General features: G+C 37.2%; 1 long non-coding RNA gene across 11 annotated transcripts in view; it reads left to right on the top strand.

Moving 5' to 3' along the window:
* Positions 1–19,091, top strand: part of LOC105305443 — a 183,879-nt gene that overhangs the window by 145,710 nt on the left and 19,078 nt on the right. The window contains exons 7-8 of one of the 11 annotated variants that reach the window (XR_002777204.1): positions 6,352–6,458; positions 7,663–8,220. The exons of 8 other annotated variants lie outside the window; for them this stretch is intronic. This is a non-coding gene — a long non-coding RNA (uncharacterized LOC105305443). Of the gene's footprint in view, positions 1–330; positions 482–3,403; positions 3,444–6,351; positions 6,459–7,662; positions 8,221–19,091 lie in introns of those variants that run through there. 2 more of the 11 variants (XR_002777203.1, XR_002777205.1) reach the window with 2 other exon arrangements.

Here is a 19,091-nt window from a genome sequence, read left to right as displayed (position 1 = left end):
CTGCTCCTTAAAAGGACCTGCTTTGGCTTTTGTCTATCCTAGCCTCTCCCCATGTGATAAGGATTCCATAAATCCAAGGAGATGTACCCATTCAGATGCTGTGATCCTTCTTCCAGATCATGTTCTAGGTAGCTGAGGCACTGAGATTCCCTTCCTAGATGACCCCAAGCTGCTTTCCAGGACCCGTGTAGTCCTCCTCCCTGGGTCTGTCTTCTCAAAGGCAGATATACCACAGGCATGCCTCCCCTGATAGTAGTGCTATGGATGGAGGTAGGGCACGGAATCTGAAATGTCTTGTGTTCACATAGATATGTGCATGTTTCCTCACAGTGCATAACTGCTTTGGAGATGATGAAAGAGAGACTGTCCACAGGACTGGGGCCTCTTGGTCCTTTTATCCACAACCCCAGAAAAATTAGAGATGGATTCATTTTCCTCCACCCCAAGCTGAAAGTTGCATTCCTGGAATTTAGGCCTATATGTAAGAATCTTATCTAAACCTTTCGTCTTGCTTCTTTCTGATCGTAAGTTAATAGATTGGGTCATAAGGTCATTCACAGTGTCAGAGGTGAGTGAGCTCTTAGCCAAGATGAATATGGCCCTAGTAAGAGACCCCAGGAAAGCCAAGTGCAATCTTGAGCAACATTGATTGAAATGAGCTATAGCCAAGCTCCTACCTCAGTGAAAGTTGCTTTCTTGAGCATCTTTACACTAGGCTCTCAAACATCTGTTTTTTTTTTTTCTTTTTTAACTCATCAAGGGCAGGGACTGTGTTCTAGTTTATGTTAGGTCCATTTCCTTTAGAATCAAGTCTTACTCTCAGCAGACACACAATAAATGTTTGTTGGACCCTATTGACTCTCCCTCAAAACTACAAAGTAGTACATTATCACTCTTATCTTAGCAGAAAAGAACAGGTTTCCTAGCTCTTAGGTCAAATAAAACAGAAGCTGTAGCCACAGTAAAAGAACCACAGATGTCATTCCTAAAGCAATTGTCAACGGTAACAGGAATTTGACAGAATATATGAAAGGAAAACCAATCTTTATCCCAATATTACTAGATATTAGCAATGGCTAAAGCTACAGCAATACATTCAAGGAGGACTCTACAAAGTTTTTAATTTAGCTGCAGTGCTCAAATTTTAGGGCTCATCAGAATAACCTCAGGAGCTTTTTAAAAACATATTCCTGAGCTTTTCCCCCAGAGTATCTGATTCAGTAGCCTGGGATGAGACCTTAACTTCTGCATTTCTAACAAGTTCCCCAGTGATGTCAATAGTGCTGGTCTGGACACCACACTTTGGGTATCATTGCTTTCAGCAAAAGAAGAAAAGTGCTTAAATTAGCAATAAAGGCCTTAACACAAGCCAATGTGAGATACAGAGAGTTTGGTAGATAACCTCAAACCAAGATCATGAGACAAAAAGAGAATCTAGGTTAAACAAATCAGAGACATTAAAAAAGGCTCCCAGTGGTGAAAGACCAGAGAATCTGAGATTCAAAAAGGATAGTAATTGCAATTGCAATCCATCAAATGTGTTTAAATCCATAAGTTGTTATTATTTTAAAAAAATGAACTTGGCACCATCAGGAGATAATAAAGAGAAAACAATAAAGCAATTTTCCTGCTTTTCTAACATGAACTCTCTCACTGAGTAACAATTATAAATGAGAGATAATGTCCACTTATAAAAATATTTCAACTAATTAAATAAGAAACAATAGAATTAGAAAAATCACCAATTTACATCTTCCCAGTGAAGTTGTGGATCCAGGCATTGAATATCGACAGTTGCTAATATCACAAAAAGAGAAACCATCAGATGTTATGAAACCTTACCAATGAAAGAATAGAACATCACCTATATATATCGTCTTTCCAAAGAGATGAAACATGATTCTGATTAAGCTTTTGGATCCAATTGCCAATTTGCAGGAATATCGAGGACAGAGAAATAGGCTAAACTGCTTTATGATTACACCTGCAATCAACAAAATTCAAGCTGTGGGAAATTCTACAGGTCAACGCTCTGAGTTCCTCAACAGATAAATAATGATAAAAAAGAGATAGAAAAGAAAACTGTCATTTAAGGGACTTCAGCTTTTTAATGAACAAGATTAAATTAAAGTATATAGAAATGCACCTTTGGGTGACAAAACTATAAAAAAAAGCAAGTCAGGTTAGTGGTTATTTGGGGGGAGGGAAGGGTTGGGATTAGGGACAGGGAATTGAGAAGCTTCTAAGATGGCTAGCAAAGTTTACTTTCTTGACCTGGGTGGTGGTTACAAGGTACAAGGGCACAACTCCATTGTATGGTGGGATTATTTTGTATCTATGTTTTATTTTACAATAAAATGTTTTTAAAAATCAATCAGTTGGTATTGTAGACAAAAGAGTGAATTATTTAAGAGATATATTCCATGTGAATATGCTTACTTTAGAGGAACTACGATGCCTAAATATCTATATTTTTTACAGACCTATGTCTATCTTCTCTTATGAGGTAGATGGTAGAAGATAAGGTTGGAGGTAGTGGAAAAGGGTGAATGGAAACCATTTAGTCTGAGCAAAGGCTTTCTTTCAGTTTAGAGCACTGTGAAAGCTACTGACAAAGTTAGAGCAAAGAATTCCAACTTAATCTTATATATTTGGAAGTAAATAATAAATAAATAAGACTTCAAAAGATTATAGAGAGTTGTAAAAGCAAAACAAATTCTCAGGATTGTTCTTCCAATTTGAGAAGAAATATGTTGAATCTTGTTTCTAGTTACTATATTGTTCACTAGGGATGAGGATCCTTTGTTGAGCCCCACTCAACACCCACTTTGGGACTGCTGATTTGCTTCTGTGGTTTTGAAGATCTAGGAGTTTATCTGACTTTTTGTGCTGCCCAACCAGTTCAAGACAAGTGTATCAGTCCCTTGGTCTGATGGGCTCTAAATCTGTGATATTCAAAAGCATACCCATAGCACTTAGCATAGTCCAGACCCATCACAGAAGCTTAGAGTCTGTCAGTCTGAAATGATTGCCTCTCACACTGGCCTTGTTTCTACTTTTCATAGAAGTTACTCTCAGAAATATTGTCAAAATTATGTTTATACAATTATACTATATAATTCATGTTCTAAAAACATCTAGGTCTATAGCAAAATGGTAATAACTAAGTATTTAATAATAAAAATAAAATAAAAATGAAATCCCCAACATAAAATATGATACCCATTCATATGTATGATCTTTTCTGAAAGTACAGGAATAAATGCTTCAATAATTATAGCTAATGCTTAATGAAAGGCCAATATGTGGCCAGTAAGTGCCTAAGACATTTTTCATATACAAACCTATTTAACCCTAATCACAGGCCTGTAAGGAAGTGACTATTATTTTCCATGTTTCACAGGTGAAGAAACTGAGACACAGAGAAGATATGTAAGCTGTCCAAGGGCCACCCTTTTTCGTGGTCTCTTTGTCTATCTAACACCTACTTTTTGTGGTTATCCTCCTCAATACCTCTCTACAAATACACACTAGGTTAGGACTCTGTAATTTGAACTTACCTAACATACATGCTGCCCCTCAGTTGGTGTGATTGCTCTTTTCTTTATGAGTATTTCCTGCTAAATTGTAAGCTCTGTGAGGTCAGGGACCTCAACTATCTAACTTATCACTGTCTCTCCAATATAGAGCCCTGTGTTTTGATAAGTAGTAGGCACTTCATAAATATGTATTAGATTCTGCTTATTGTTAACAATGGGTTTTTAAGAGCTAGGCCACAAATGTTACAATCATATAACAAGAGTTTAGTCATGTCAAACCTACATCACCAATTTGTTTCTGTCCAGATTCTACAATCAAGACTAAGACAGAGCAGCTTGGGAGTCCTGGGATGGTGTGGTAAGAGTTGGTATAGGAATACAAATAAGAAAATACAATATAAGGCAGAATAAAATAATCACTATGCAGTAGCTCCCCTGCCTACAACCTTATCCACAGTTTCATTTTCCACAGTTTCATTTACCCACAATCAACTGCAGTCCAAAAATTTTAAATGAAAAATTCCAGATATAAATAATTGTGTGGTGTTCTGAGTAGTGTAATGAAATCTCATGCCATCCTGCTCTGTCCCACCAAGGACGTGAATCATTTTGTTCACACTATATATGCTACCCACCCATTAGTCACATAGCAATCTTGGTTATCAGAGTGATTGTTGTGGTATCTCAGTGCTTGTGCTCAAGTAACCATTATTTTACTTGATAATAACCCCAAAGTCTAAGAGTAGTAATGCTGGCAATTCGGATATGCCAAAAAGAAGTCATTCAGTGCTACCTTTAAGTGAAAATATATGTATGTATAGGAATAAACATAATATACATAGGGTTAGGTACTACTTGCTGTTTCAGGCATTTAGTGGCGGTCTTAGAATATATTGATAAAGGGGACTACTGAAATTTTCTTCTGTGTCAGAGGAGGAGGAGTGAGTAGGAGTAGGAAATCATATATATTGGAATAGTGACATAAAAACTGAACATAAAAGAATGGAGAAGATTTTGCTGAGAAAAATATGGTGGAAATTGCAATTTAGAGAGGACTAGCATAAACCAGGGCTTGCAAACAAGATAAAGCACAACTTGTGCAGGGATGGTGGAAGGCTTCATAAATAGAAATGTAACTGAATTTCAAATGCTGTAACATTTTTACTTAGCATCTCAGTACAAGGCAATATTCAAAGATGCAGATGGAATATAGATTAATGTGCACAGGTACTCATTGTAGATACCAATTCTGGGTGAACTACATCAAGTGGATTCTGGTGTTCTCAAAACCATTCCTGGTTTTACCATGAAAAACTCATGCCAACATTTCTAACATCCTTCTCCATAAGAGACATAACCTCATAAAAGAACTTGAACAATTTCTTCGGTGGAGCAGATATATTTAGTCTGAGGAATGTATGAATATCAGACAATCTTGGCCCACCACCATGCAACCCTGGACTCATCGACTCCCTTTGGAGTCTATTTTTCTTTGACTGTGGTTTGACCTCCCATGGATAGCAGCCTACAGGAAGAGAACATACTTGTCAGGGAGGCTTAATAATCTCCATCCCTATGATTCTGATTTTCAAAAGTGCATTAATAAGAATAGTGGGAAGCTATCAAAAAGATACAGAACCCAGCTTGGAAAAGCTCCCATACTATGGTAAGGAGAGCTCTACAATGGAAGCTAGTGTCATCTGCCTAGCAGCTCATAACTGCATTATCTTAAATATATTCCGTAATTTCTGAGACTCAATATCCTTTTCTGTAAAATGAGAGTAATTGTACCTGACTGCTAGGGTTTAAATCTGTCTCCCCCAAATTCATATGTTGAAATCCTAATGCCCGGTTTGATGGTATTAGAATGTGGGCCTTTGGGAGGTGCTTAGGTCATGAGAGTGGAGCCCTCATTAATGAGAGTACTGCCTTATAAAAGAGGCTCCACAGAAGTCCCTAGCCTCTTCCACAATGTGAGAACACAGCAAAAGGAGTTGGCTATGAACTAGGAAGGGCTCTCATTGGAATGTGACCATGCTGGTGCCTTGATGTTTGACCTCCCAGCCTGAGAACTGTGAAAAATAAATCTCTATAGTTTATAAGCTACCCAGTCAGTGATATTTTGTTATAGCAGACTGAGAGATTAAGGCACTGATTTATAGAGCAGTTATGAAAATTAAATGGAGATATTTCATGCCGAAGATACTGCAATTTCTTTTATGCTTCCCAGGTTCAGTTGGAAGGAATTTGGGGGGCTAGAACAGGAAGGGGTAGTGGCCAGATTCTTGAGATGGGCTTGGCCATTGCAAAAGAAACTCTTCTGACTATACAGATGCCCCAAGAAATGTTGTAGTCTGAATTTTTCTAGTTAGAGAGTGTATTCATTTTCCAGGGTTGCTATTAAAAAGTACAACAAACTAGGTGGCTTAGAATAATATAAATTTATTGTCTGGAAGTTCTAGAGGCCAGGATTCCAAAATCAAGGTATTGACAGGGCCATCTTCTCTCTGAAGTCTCTAGGAAAGTATCTGTTCCAAGTTTTTCTCCTGGCTTCTGATTACCTCAGGCATTCTTTGACTTATAGATGGCTATTTTCTCCCTCTGTCTCTTTACATTGTCTTTCTTCTGTGCGTATCTGTCTCTCTGTTGAAATATCTCCTTTTTATAAGGACACTAATCATATTGGATTAGGACTCACCCTAATGACTTCTTTTTTAACTTGACTACAACTGCAAAGACCTAATTTCCAAATAAGGTCACATTCAGAGGTACTGAGGATTAGGACTTCAACATATCTTTTTCTTTTTTGGAGGAGGGACACAATTCAATCTACAACAGAAGGGAAATTGCAAAGTCAAGTCTGATCCAGGTGGCCGAATATTTAAGGCATTTGTAAGTCTGTTCTACATGTGAGAAAAGGTAAGGAGAGGCACAAAAGCAATAGGAAGATTGCTACACAGAAGATTCCTGCTGTCAATTCCTGGTGGATTGAAAATGGCCACAAATTCTTTGACACTTCTCTCATTGAAATGTGATGTCTATATCCCCTCTGCTGAATCTAAGCCGCATTTTGATTGCTTTGACCAGTAGCATATGACAAAAGTGATGCCCTGACACTTCTACACCTAGATTTTAAGAGGACTGACAGTTTTAAAGAACTACAACTTGTTGCATTTTGGTGTAGTACCAAAGAAGAATATTTACAGTTATCTAAAATGGCTGTTAAAACATTCCGTCCCTTTTTCAAATCCATGTATGTGTGAGTTCGATTTCCTTTATGTCTTCTATTAAAACATATCGCAACAGCTAGAATGCAGAAGCAGATATGAAAATCCAGTTGTTTTTCTATTTCCAGATAATAGAGATTTAAAAATGCAAAAAAGACACTCTTCTCATTAATTTTCTTGCTTTCAAAAACAATATTTATTTTTCATAAAATATTTTACTTATGTTAAAATGTAATAACTTTATTAGTATTATTTAAAAATTATTTATAAATAAATATTTAAAAAAATTCTCAGTTTTAATTTTAATATGGTAAGTATCAATAGATATAAATTACACCAAAGCTCATCGGGTTCCTAAGTAATTTTTGAGAGTTTAAAGGGATTGTGGGCTCCAAAAATTTGAGAACTTGCTGTTATCGGTGACACAGAGCAGTTGTTCCTAAAGTGAAATCAGGGAGCTCTTTATATCAGAAACACCTGAGTAATTTATTATAAAATGTAGATTCTCAGGTCTTGTGACAGACTGAATCAGGTTTCTTAAAGGGCCAACCTCTAATTCTTTTCATATATTGAAAATTTCAAACAAAACCAAAGTTGAATTTAATAAAGTTAAGGTAGTCCCTGCTAGTGTGGCCAGTTTTTCCAAGATCCTAGACAATTAAATTAAATACAATCCCTTTTCTTCCCAGAGATCCAAACCTCAGGAATTATGGCCACACTTGTACAAATACAGTGATAAGAGTTCTTTAGACAATATTCTCCATTGTAATAACTTAGATATGGAGAGAAGTTGACATATGACAATGAATTGCACTCGACGCATCTTCTCTAGCTTGTTGTGGAGCCAAATATGTATTCTGAAGACTTTTCCTTCTTCTTTTCTTCCAATACCAAAGCCAACTACTGTGCTGGCCATTTGAGATGAAGCAGGGGTGCAGTAAAGCTGAGTTGAACACAGAAGAGTGGATCTTGGCAACTAAGACATACAGAAGCTGAATGAAGGAATGTGTTTTTCTGAAAAGCCACATCTGGACCCCTGGTTAACATCCTGCCTGGTCTTTTGCCTCAGACAAGAGGCCAACTACAGAAGACACACAGAATTGTAAATTTGTCCACATCTTTGATTTGTCAAATACAGTAACACAAATCCAGAGCACTTTGACTATATTCATGAATATGTGTGGGCATGTGCACTCACATTCATGTGTATATGATGTTGGAAATTTCAATATTCAACCGAGAAACGTCTTCCTGTAGTCTGCTTCCTGGATAAAACCCAATCTCTTCCTTTATGAATTCTCACAACAGGCAACTCTCAGTCTCTAGTAGTTGGAATAGCTAAGCAATGGCATGGATACGATCTAGGGTCTGGGAGTATATTTTCGGTACATAACACATGATTTCTTTTGCCTTTCTATGGCATTTATGTTATAGCACTAGAATATTTTTATAAAGTCAAGCTTCTCACATCTGATTCTCTATCACTTAATTCACTTGTGATTTTCTTTTATCTTATTAATAGAGTTTTATATTTATCTCCCATTCCTTCCTCAACCTTATACTACTGTTCTTGCTATACATATCTCAAGTTTGTTTCATTCTGATAAAAAATTATTTTCTAAAGTTCCTTCTGAGTTCTGTACAGCATAAAACATAAATGATTTTACTGATTTTATTTTTTCTGTAAAGCAAAAAATTTGGCTCACAATTCATTATGTGTTATAGAAGTAAGAAATGCGGGCATGGGACATTGATTTGAGCAAAGAAGTCAAAGATACACTATCCAGAAAAACAAGTCCATAGTGGCTAAAAATATTGGAAGGATGAATTAGACTTATGAAAGCTTAGAGTGCAGGTCATTATAACAAGCTGTGTTTGTGAGTTATTATCATAGTGCTTATTTCTTCCTTAGTACATTATCCCTGTGTACTAGTTGGGCTGCTGGCCAGAGAATGATATGCTCTGATTACTCACAGCTCCTTGCTATCTTCCTACTCCTTTAACCCCTCTTCTGAGAGGTCCTATTTGGCCACCCTCACTTCAGAACTGTCTCAGAGAATCATAACATCTTTCCTTCTTCTCTCCAGATTAAACTTTCATTTAAGGACAGTATGCTCTGGGCCAGATTTTCACCACAATCTAATGAGGTAGCAATTATTAGCCCCTGTTGACAAATAAGGAAAAGTGAATGCCAGAAAACTGATATTCTTGAGGTTACAACAACTAATGAGTATCAGAGCAAAGAGTTCTGGATATTCATTCTACTAGCCTGCCTTATGTCCACCTACTTCTACAACTTCTCCTTACCTTCATTCCCTAAGTGGGTACAATGAGATAGGTTAATCTAAGCAGTTAGTGAGTGATGAATGCTCAATGTGCTCCTGGACAAGGGTAACTTTGAATCTTGAGGGAGAGGTCTTAGAGCTGGGAAAGACTCTGCTACACTTCCAGTGAAGTAGCATGAGATAGGGAATATGTTTGGGGTCAGAAGGAACCTCCCCAGGAACTTGAAATTGTACCATGTAGAGGAAGGCTCCAATCTGGCAATCCTTGGGCCATGTCTGGGAAATAGAAATATTTTGTTTGACCCACATAGTATTTTTTAAAAGTTGAATATTTGCAACCATTTAATAACTAGGAGATTCAATATAAAAAGCTAGATTTATGGCTTCTCTTGAAGAATTGGAGGATCTAATGTTATTGCACCCATATTCTTAGGTGACAGCAATCGGCTAGAGCTGCCCTCTGGAGAGACCCAGGCTCTCATGTAATCACAAGCCCTACAGATCTCCTAGTCTATTTCACTTATTTCTGGGATGCTGCAAGCATGAGTTTGAATCCTCTGAAGTAGATGAAGAGGCACTATTCCTGAAGATTGAGGCTGTACAAAACCTGGAGACTGAGGTTCTGTTTCCTACTTTCCTTTAAGAAAGGAGGCAATGAATACATCAGCCCCCATATCCCAAGGCTGAGAAACTTCTGGTAAAAATAAGGCTCCCATGAAATAAAAGTGCCCCCAGCCTTGCGGGCAGAGCTTTGCAGTCTGATGGGGGCAGTGTTCTCAATAAGAGTCAGATTTTTGTTTCAATTTTAATCAAGGTGGTGAGGGCCAAGGAGAGCTGGCAGCCAGCTACATTCACCACAATTTTTCCAAAAGGCATTGAAAATTGTCCATGTCCACAAAAATGGCAATAGGCCCATAAAATTTATAGGAATTTACCACTTTTATAAGCATCACACCTTCCTCTCACCTGGTCCTCCCAACGCCCACTCATGGGAAAACTGCCTCCCTCTGCTGATCCTTAACTAATCATGATGAATTTCTAATCAGCACAGGCACATAAAAAGTGATGTTCATTAAAAAGTCATCATAATTAACTATTGTAATAATCATAATTGTAACTGTAGCTAAAATTCATTGACCTTTTACTTTATAACCAGGCACCGTGCTGTGATATTCCAATGCCATATCTCATTTAATCCTTACAACAATCTTAGAACTAGTTATCATTATTATTCCCTTTCTACAGATGAAGAGTCTGAAACCAAAGAGTTAAGTAATTTGATAGAGATCACACAGCTAGAAACTCTTGGAGTCATAATTCAGGACCAGATATCGGGGATGGTACCCCTCATGTGGGCAAAGAAGGTCTCTATTTACACTTTATTAATTTTAGAAATCTTTAATTAAAATACACAGTAGCTAGGTAAGATATGAAGTAATGCTAATTCTGTTTGCTTCTTTTTGTTAGCCAGTGCATAATGCTTCTACTCTGCTCTATATTTCCCTTTCCACATGGATGGTAATAGAGAAGCAAGAGCCCTAATTATATTTTTGAAATTTCTCTGAGCACTTTTTGACTAAATATCTCAAATGTTGTTCCCATTCTTTTGCTCATTACCACATATGCTTGATTCAACTTAGTGCTTGATCTCAGTGATCCAAGACCTCAACCTCTGCAAGTACACTTCACTTTACATGTACCACATTAAGAAGCTTCTTCAATCAGAGTTTGATATGTGCTGAGATTTTAGTAGCAAGTGGGAAAATTTGAGCAGATCTGTTGAAGTTCAGACAGTACCAATGAGTACCCCTTTAATGGGATGACTTAAACTTTATATACATGGAAATGTGGCACTTACATGTGTCTAAATAATTTTATGTCTTATAGAACACAAATATGGCTATTATTCTAACAGCCATCATCTTTCTCTTTTACTTGGGACTTCATGGGAAGGAACAACTCCATTCCCTTGTTCTCAGAAGGCTATTATTTTTTTTCTCCAAAAGAAAAATTTGATGTATGTTGAGTTTTCTTTAAGCGGTAGCAAAAAACAAAGGTACAAATGTAAGTTTTTTGTTTGTTTGTTTGTTTGTTTTAATTTGAAGTTCAGTGGGCAGCTCCAAATGTCATAAAAATCAACCCAATTAAATGTTTGGCTGGAAAACACCACGATGCATTGAACGCTGCTTAGGCTGGCTTCCTACAGTCTGAAACAACATGGTACAAAAAATGTATTCAAAGGCATTGGTTGTAGAAAAATTGCTACGCAAAGCAGGGCTGGGCAAGGTAGGTTTGGCAGATAAAGAAAAAAACCTTTTTGTATATGGGCCAGAAGTTAAAAGGGAGCGATAAAACCAAGACAGAACATTTTTATATCAAATCACAGACTTCACCTTTGAATTACAAAACAGGTGCCCTAAGGAAGTGGCCTGGTGATCCACCATCCATCATTATTGAAACCTGCAAGGCATGGGGACATATAAACAGTGTTTAGAGTGCCAGGACCCAGAGTGAGTTAAGGCATGTGGAAAGCATAAAGAGCACAAAAAGGACTCATTAAGTCATGTGCAAAACAGAAGGCAGCTGCTCACCAAATGTGAGCCTGTCACAGGCTAAAAGAAAAATTCTTCAGCATTTTTCCCCTTTGCAATTGAGAAAAAGAATCCTCAACCTCCAAAATATGTAACCAATGATATATCGAAGAAGAAAAGAGTAAAAGAATTTGATTTCGAGAGTATACACACACACACACACACACACACACACACACACACACACACACACACAGAATTTAAATTATACCCTGGGCACTGAAAGAAGACTTTTGGAGGGTGTAAGAGACTTCTTAAGAATGGGGATGGTACTGTAGGTCTGGTTCTCCAGGAAAGTCTCTGAGCCAGAGACTTACATTATGCTGCACCTTCAGAACCAACACTAATGGTGGAATAAGGGAAGAAGAACTGGACAGAGGGAGAAATCGAACTGCAATTCCTTTACAGCAAACACCTGGGTTGATCCCGTGGTGGGCTCTGGAGTTGGGGTGGCCTTGTAGACTTTTCTCACTGTAAGGCAAGAGAGCCAGGCCTTTATAAACTCACTTCCATCAGTTGGTGAATGTGGGTTTATTCCCTGCACCGACTCCAGGAGTGAGTGGTGATCTTAGGAGAGGGAGCTCTCTTTAGCAGAATGTAATTACCAGAGAAGGACTCAGCTATAAATTTTCAACAGCCTAAGCTCCCGGAAGCTGGGGAAATGAGTTCTTTGGTCCTGAAAAGGGTATTTGGCAGTGCACTACCATATATCCCAATTTATAAAAGGAAGAGAAATTTAGATTCTAGAAACTATATGCCAGTGAAGTTAATATTGCACCTCAATCAAATTCTAGCATGACTATTAAATAGAAAAGGAAGTGGTGGCCACTAAGAACCTAGATGCGGTCATTGGGAACAAGCAACACCAGTGTTAAATGCATACATTTATTAGTGCCCATCATAGTGACAGCCCTCCAGATTCCTTAACTTTGCCTTTTTCAGCATTTTAAGTCAAATACCTGGCTGAATACATATAAGGTATTTATCAAACCTACAATGACCCAGAGTTTGAAGGAAAGCCAAAATCAATAAATAAATATGATAAAATATTTTTTAAAACTCTGATCCAAAAAAATCAACAAAATGAAATTTAATGGGCATAATTGTATAGTAATTCACCAAGAACTGAAAAGTACAAGAAGGAACATATTTGATTTAACAGCAGCTTATAATGAAAGAAGACCTAAATGCATTAGTTTGTTTTAATATAATTTAAATCAGCAATGTAACATGACTGCCAAGAAAGTTAATTCAGTATTGAAATTCACTGAGAGAAATATAGTATCCGAACAATTGAAATAAAACACAATTTATCAGAGGCTCTAACAGAAAGAGTGCTCTATGAAAGATTAAATATGTGAGGTTTTTCTCTTCTTTAGAGAGAGAACAGATTATCACAGTGTAGGCAGAGGCAAGAAATCTGCCCCAGAAGGAATGGTGGCCTTGGAATCCCTGAGCGACTTTCTTGTCATGGTAGAATTAAATACCCTGGAAGGGGTGCCAGATAGACTTTAAGGTGGTCCCTATGATCTCCACCTCCTAGAATTCATACCTTTCTATAATCCCCTCCCCTTGAAGGTATGGAGGAATTATGACTTGCCTCTAACTGATGGAACATATTAATGGTGATGGGATGTAACTTCTGTAATTATATTTGGTTATATAAAATTCCATCTTCCTAGCAGATGTATTCTCTTTCTTCATTGATGACTCTGTAGAATCAGGCTTCTATGTTCTTAAGGGGCCTAAAGAGATGGCCACATTGCAACTGGATGTAGGAAACCTATAAGAGCTAAGGGCAACCTCTAGCTGACAGCCAGCAAGAACTGAAAACTTCAGTTCACTAATCATAAGGGAATGAATTCTGCCAACAACCTGAGCGAGCTTGGAAGCAGATCTATCCCCAGTTAAGCCTCTGGATAAGAACTGAGCCCTGGCCAGCACCTTGATCACAGCCTAGCAGAGGACCCAGCTAAACTGTGCTCAGACTCCTGACTTACAGAGACTGTATATTATTTTAAGCTGCTAAGTTTGTGGTAATTTGCTACTCAGCAATCTATAACTAATACAGAACGGAAAGACAGTAAAGAGGCTTCCTTACTGATTTGTGAGCAAAGAAGAGTCACTTCTAGGGAAAGGGTGGTTTTTTAGGAAGGAAGGAGAAGGTGAGGTGGAGTGAATGTTTGTGAGCTAACAAATGCTTGATCACTTACGTGGCCACAACTGATCCAATCCCTGTGGCCACAGAAGGTGACTCTGATTGATCACGCCTGGATCCTGTGACTACCCTGAACATGAAGCCTTGGGGGAAAGTAACAGCAGACCTTGTTGATGCCCTTTTCTCTCAGACTACCTCTAGTTTACTGGTAACTGCAGAAGATAGCTTCCATCATGCTAACAACTTTTCAACCTCAAGTTCCCAAGCCTCTCTGCTTTTCTGCCTGAGGGCTTGCTCAGTCTTCCTGTAGGACATCCCAGAAATGCTAGATATATTATACTAACAAGAGCAACCCCCAAATGGGAGAGAGATGGACGTCAGTGGTTAAGTACTTCAGCTTCCCTCACCCTTGATGGTACAATTGTGAGTCATGTTCTGTACATTTCTGAAGGTCCCAGTGTGACTGAGCAAACTGTCCATTAGCACACCCTTTTTACCTTTCCTCCCTTCCTGTTTCACTTCCCACACTCTTTAAGTGTTCTTCTGTTGTCACCTCTCAAATTAACCACTTGCACCCAAGTCTTTGTTTCACAGTCTGTATTTGGAGAAGCCCAAAGTAAGATAGAAGGTCAAACCCACTTGTGTCACCCAAATTGTTGGTAAGTGGTGTTTCCAAGTGAAAACAGAGGAAATGCATTCAGAGCAAACCTAAAGACCAGATTTCACTGCAGTAGTAATTTTGCCAAATCATTATTCTTATTCAACAGGGAATATTAAAATCAGTATCCTGTACTTCTAATCTTAGCCATTCCCTTTACTGTAGAAAGCCTACTGGGCAACTAGACAGGCCAAGTTAGAGTGCAGATTGATTGGAGAAAGCCCATCCCTTCACCAAATAAAAAAAAAAAGAAAAATATAGGTTTAGTAGATAGTATTTCAAAGATGTGGTATCATTTCTTTATTTCTAAAAGTGAACTTCACAAACAAGCAGCTCTCTATAGTTGAGAGAAAATTTAACAAAGTGTGAAGAAAATGTCATTTTGTATATATACAGAATATCTTATTTTGATGCCATTACCAAGATTCAGGCAATGTGTTCATATTTCTTTGCTTTAGTCCAGAGAGCTCTAGAACTCGATACTCAGAAGCTATATTGTTAATTTGTTTTTCTTGGTGACATTGGCTAACGAAACCAGTAAGTTTCAGGTGTACAATTTAATAGCAAGGCATATATATTGCATTCTGTGTTCCCCTCCCATAGTTGGATTTCTTTCTGTCACCACATATTTGACCCCTTTTACCCCACCTACATCACTCCTCCCCCCTCCTCCCTACCCTCTGGTAACTACTAGTCTATTGTCCATGTCCATGAGTCTCTGTTTGTTTGTCATGTTTGTTTGTTGCTTTTAAGTTCATATCCCACATATAAGTGATATCATGTGGTTTTCAACTTTTTCTGTCTGGCTTATTTCGCTTAGCATGATTATCTCGAGGTCCATCCATGTCGTCACAAATGGCAGTATTTCGCCTCTTCTTACAGCTGAGTAATATTCCATTGTATATATGTACCACAGCTTCTTTAGCCATCATGTATCGTAGGACACTTCGGTTGCTTCCATTTCCTGGCGACCATGAAAAATGCTGCTATGAACACTGGTGTGCAAATATCTTTCACATGTGAGTTTTCAAGTCTTTGGGATAAATATCCAGTAGAGGGATTGCTGGATCATATGGTAGATCAATTCTTAGTTTTTTTGAGGAAACTCCATACTGTTTTCCACAGTGATTGTACCAATTTGCAGTCCCAAAAGCAGTGTATGAGGGTTTCTTTTACTCTGCATTTTCTCTAACATTTGTTACTACTAATTGTCCTGTTGATAACAGCTATTCTAACAGATTGAGATGGTATCTCATTGTGGTTTTGATTTGCATTACCCTATAGCTGGTGATGATCAGTATTTTTTCATGTTTTTTGGCCATTTGTATGTGTTCTTGGGAGAAGTATCTGTTCAGGTCCTGTGCCCATTCTTTGATTGGATCATTTGTTTTTGTTGTTGTTATTGAATTGTATGAGTTCTTTGTATATTTTGGATATTAGGCTCTTATCGGAGATATTGCTTGCAAATATATTTTCCCATTCGAATGGTTGTCTCTTTACCTTGTTGATGATTTCTTTTGCTGAGCAGAAACTTTTTAGTTTAATGTAGTCCCACTCATTTATTATTGCTTTTACTTCCCTTGCCCTTGAGGTCAAATTCATAAAATCCTCTTTAAGTCCAAGATCCTTGAGTTTAGTTTCTATGTTTTCTTCTATGCATTTTATTGCTTTAAGTCTTATATTCAGGTCCTTAGTCCATTTTGAGTTAATTTTGGTGTGTGATGATAGACAATAGTCTAGTTTCATTCTTTTGCAGGTGACTTTCCAGTTTTCCCAGCACCATTTATTGAAGAGACTTTCTTTCTCCACTGTATGTTTTTGGTTTTTTTGTCAAAAATTACTTGCCCATATAAATATGGATTTACTTCTGGACTCTCAATTCTGTTCCATTGGTCCATTTTGCTGCCAATACCATGCTGTTTTGATTACTTTCAGTTTGTAGTATAATTTGAAGTTGGGCAGAGTGATGCCACCAACCTTGTTTTTTTTCCTCAGGATGGACGTGGCAATTCGGAGTCTTTTCTGCTTTTATACAAACCTGATGATTTTTTGTTCCATTTCTTTAAAAAATGCTGATGAGATTTTGATGGGGATTGCATTAAATCTGTATAATGCTTTAGGTAATATGGTCATTTTAACTATGTTGATTCTTCCAATCCAAGAACATGAAATACCTTTCCATTTCCTTGTATCTTCTTCGATTTCTTTTAATAGGGTCTTATAGTTTTCATTATATAGGTCCTTCACATGTTTCATTAAATTTATTCCTAGGTATTTTATTCTTTTTGTTGAAATGCAAAGGGAATTATTTTTTCTACTTCTTTTTCTGACACTTAATTATTAGAGTACAGGAACGCTATGGATTTTTGAATGTTGATTTCATATCCAGAGCCTTTATTGTATTTGTTTATTGTTTCTAGTAGTGTTCTTGTGTAGTCTTTAGGGGTTTCTATATAATCATGTCATCCACAAATAGTGACAGTTCGACTTCTTCATTCCCTGTTTGGATGCCTTTTATATCTTTCTCTTGTCTGATTGCACTCGCTAAGACCTCCAATGTTGTGTTGAATAAGAGTAGCAATAGTGGACACCCTTGCCTTGTTCCTGATCTTAGAAGGAAGGTTTTTAGTTATTCACCATTAAGTATAACGTTGACTGAGGGTTTGTCAAAGATGGCCTTTATTATGTTAAGGTACTTTCCTTCTATACTGATTTTGTGAAGTGTTTTGATCATAAATGGATTTTGTATCTTGTCAACATCTTTTTCTGCATCTATTGATATGACCATATGATCTTTATTTTTTAATTTGTTTATGTGGTGTAGCACATTAATGGATTTGCATATGTTGAACCATCCCTGTGCCTCTGGGATGAAGCCCACTTGATCATGGTGTATAATCTTTTAAATATGTTGCTGTATTCCGTTAGCTAGTATCTTATTTAGGATTTTTGCATCTGTGTTCATGAGAGATATTGGTCTGTAGTTTTCTTTTTTTGTGTTTACTAGGTTTTGGTATCATGGTGATATTGGCCTTATAAAATGAATTGGGAAGTATTGCCTCCTTTTCAATTTTTTGGAAAGAGTTTGAGGAGAATAGGTATTAAATCTTCTTTGAATGTGTAGTAGAATTCACTGGTGAAGCCATCTGGTCCTGAAATTTTTCTTTTTTGGTAGGTGTTTGATGATTGTTTCCATTTCCATACTGCTGATTGATCTATTTAGATTTTCCAGATCTTCTTGATTCAGTCTAGGAAGGTTGTATTTTTCTAAGTGCTGGTCCATTTCTTCTAGGTTATTAAATTTGGCGTTATATGCTTTTTTAATAGTATTCTTGCATGATCCTTTGTTTTTCTGCAATGTCATTCATAATATCCCCTCTATCATCCCTGATTTTGTTTATTTGTGTCCTTTCTCTTTTTTCTTTAGTGATCCTAGACACGGGCTTGTAAATTTTATTAATTTTCTTAGAGAACCAGCGCTTTGTTGCATTTATTTTTTCTATTTTTTTTAAAATTTCATTTATTTCTGCTCTAATTTTCATTATTTCTTTTCTTTGCAGATCGTAGGCTTCATTTGTTCTTCCTTTTTTATTTTTTTAAGATGAAGTGTTAGGTTGTTTATTTGAGCTCATTCTTGTTTTTGGAGGTAGGCCTATAATGATATGAAGTTTTCTCTTATGACCGCTTTTGCTTGTCGCAAAAGTTTTGATATGTTGTACTATCATTATCATTTATTTTTATGTATTTTTTGATCTCACTTTTTATTTCTTCTCTGTCCCAGTTATTCTTCGGTAGCATGTTGTTTAATCTTCATGTATTTGTGGTTCTTGCTGCTTTCTTTTGCAGTTGATCTGTAGTTTCAAAGCATTATGATCAGAGAATATAGTTGGTATGATTTCAACCCTCTCATATTTGTTGAGGCTATCTCTGTGTCTCAGTGTGTGGTCGATTCTTGAGAATATTCCATGTGCACTGGAGAAGAATGTATAAGCAGCTGTTTTGGGATGGAAGGCTCTGTAAATGTCAATTATGTCCAGGTGGTCTAATGTGTCATTAAGGATGTTCTTTCCTTATTTTCTGTTTGGATGATCTGTCCATATCCGACAATGGGGCGTTTAGGTCCCCTACTACGATAGAGTTTTGGTCTGTTTCTCCCTTTAGTTCTGTTAGTAATTCCTTTACACATTTTGGGGCTCACCGATTGGGAGCATAGATATAAGTGTTATGTCTTCTCGTTGCATGATTCCCTTTATCATTATGAAGTGTTCCTCAGTATCTTTCTTTCTCTTTTTGATTTTGAAATCTATTTCATCTGATATTAGTACTGCTACTCCCAGTTTTCTCTGAATGCCGTTTGCTTGAAGTATGTTTTTCCACCCTTTCACTTTGAGTCTGTATTTGTCTTTGAAGCTCAGATGTGTCTCCTGGAGGCAGCATGTGGTTGAGTTTTGATTTTTGATCCATTCTGCAACTCTGTGCCTTTTTATTGGTGAATTCAGTCCATTTACATTTAGGGTGATTATTGAAATATGAAGTCTTCTTATAGCAATTTTATCTTTTGCATTCTGGTAGCTCAGTGTTTCCATTGCTTCCTTGTCCTTGTGTTTCTGTTTCTTTATTTTGTTTGGCTTTT

The sequence above is a fragment of the Pteropus vampyrus genome, unplaced genomic scaffold (assembly GCF_000151845.1).
Source record: "Pteropus vampyrus isolate Shadow unplaced genomic scaffold, Pvam_2.0 Scaffold387, whole genome shotgun sequence".
Taxonomy (NCBI): Eukaryota; Metazoa; Chordata; class Mammalia; order Chiroptera; family Pteropodidae; genus Pteropus; species Pteropus vampyrus.
The sequence above is the reverse complement of the archived record's forward strand: the minus strand, read 5'-3'. Positions and strand labels throughout refer to the sequence as shown.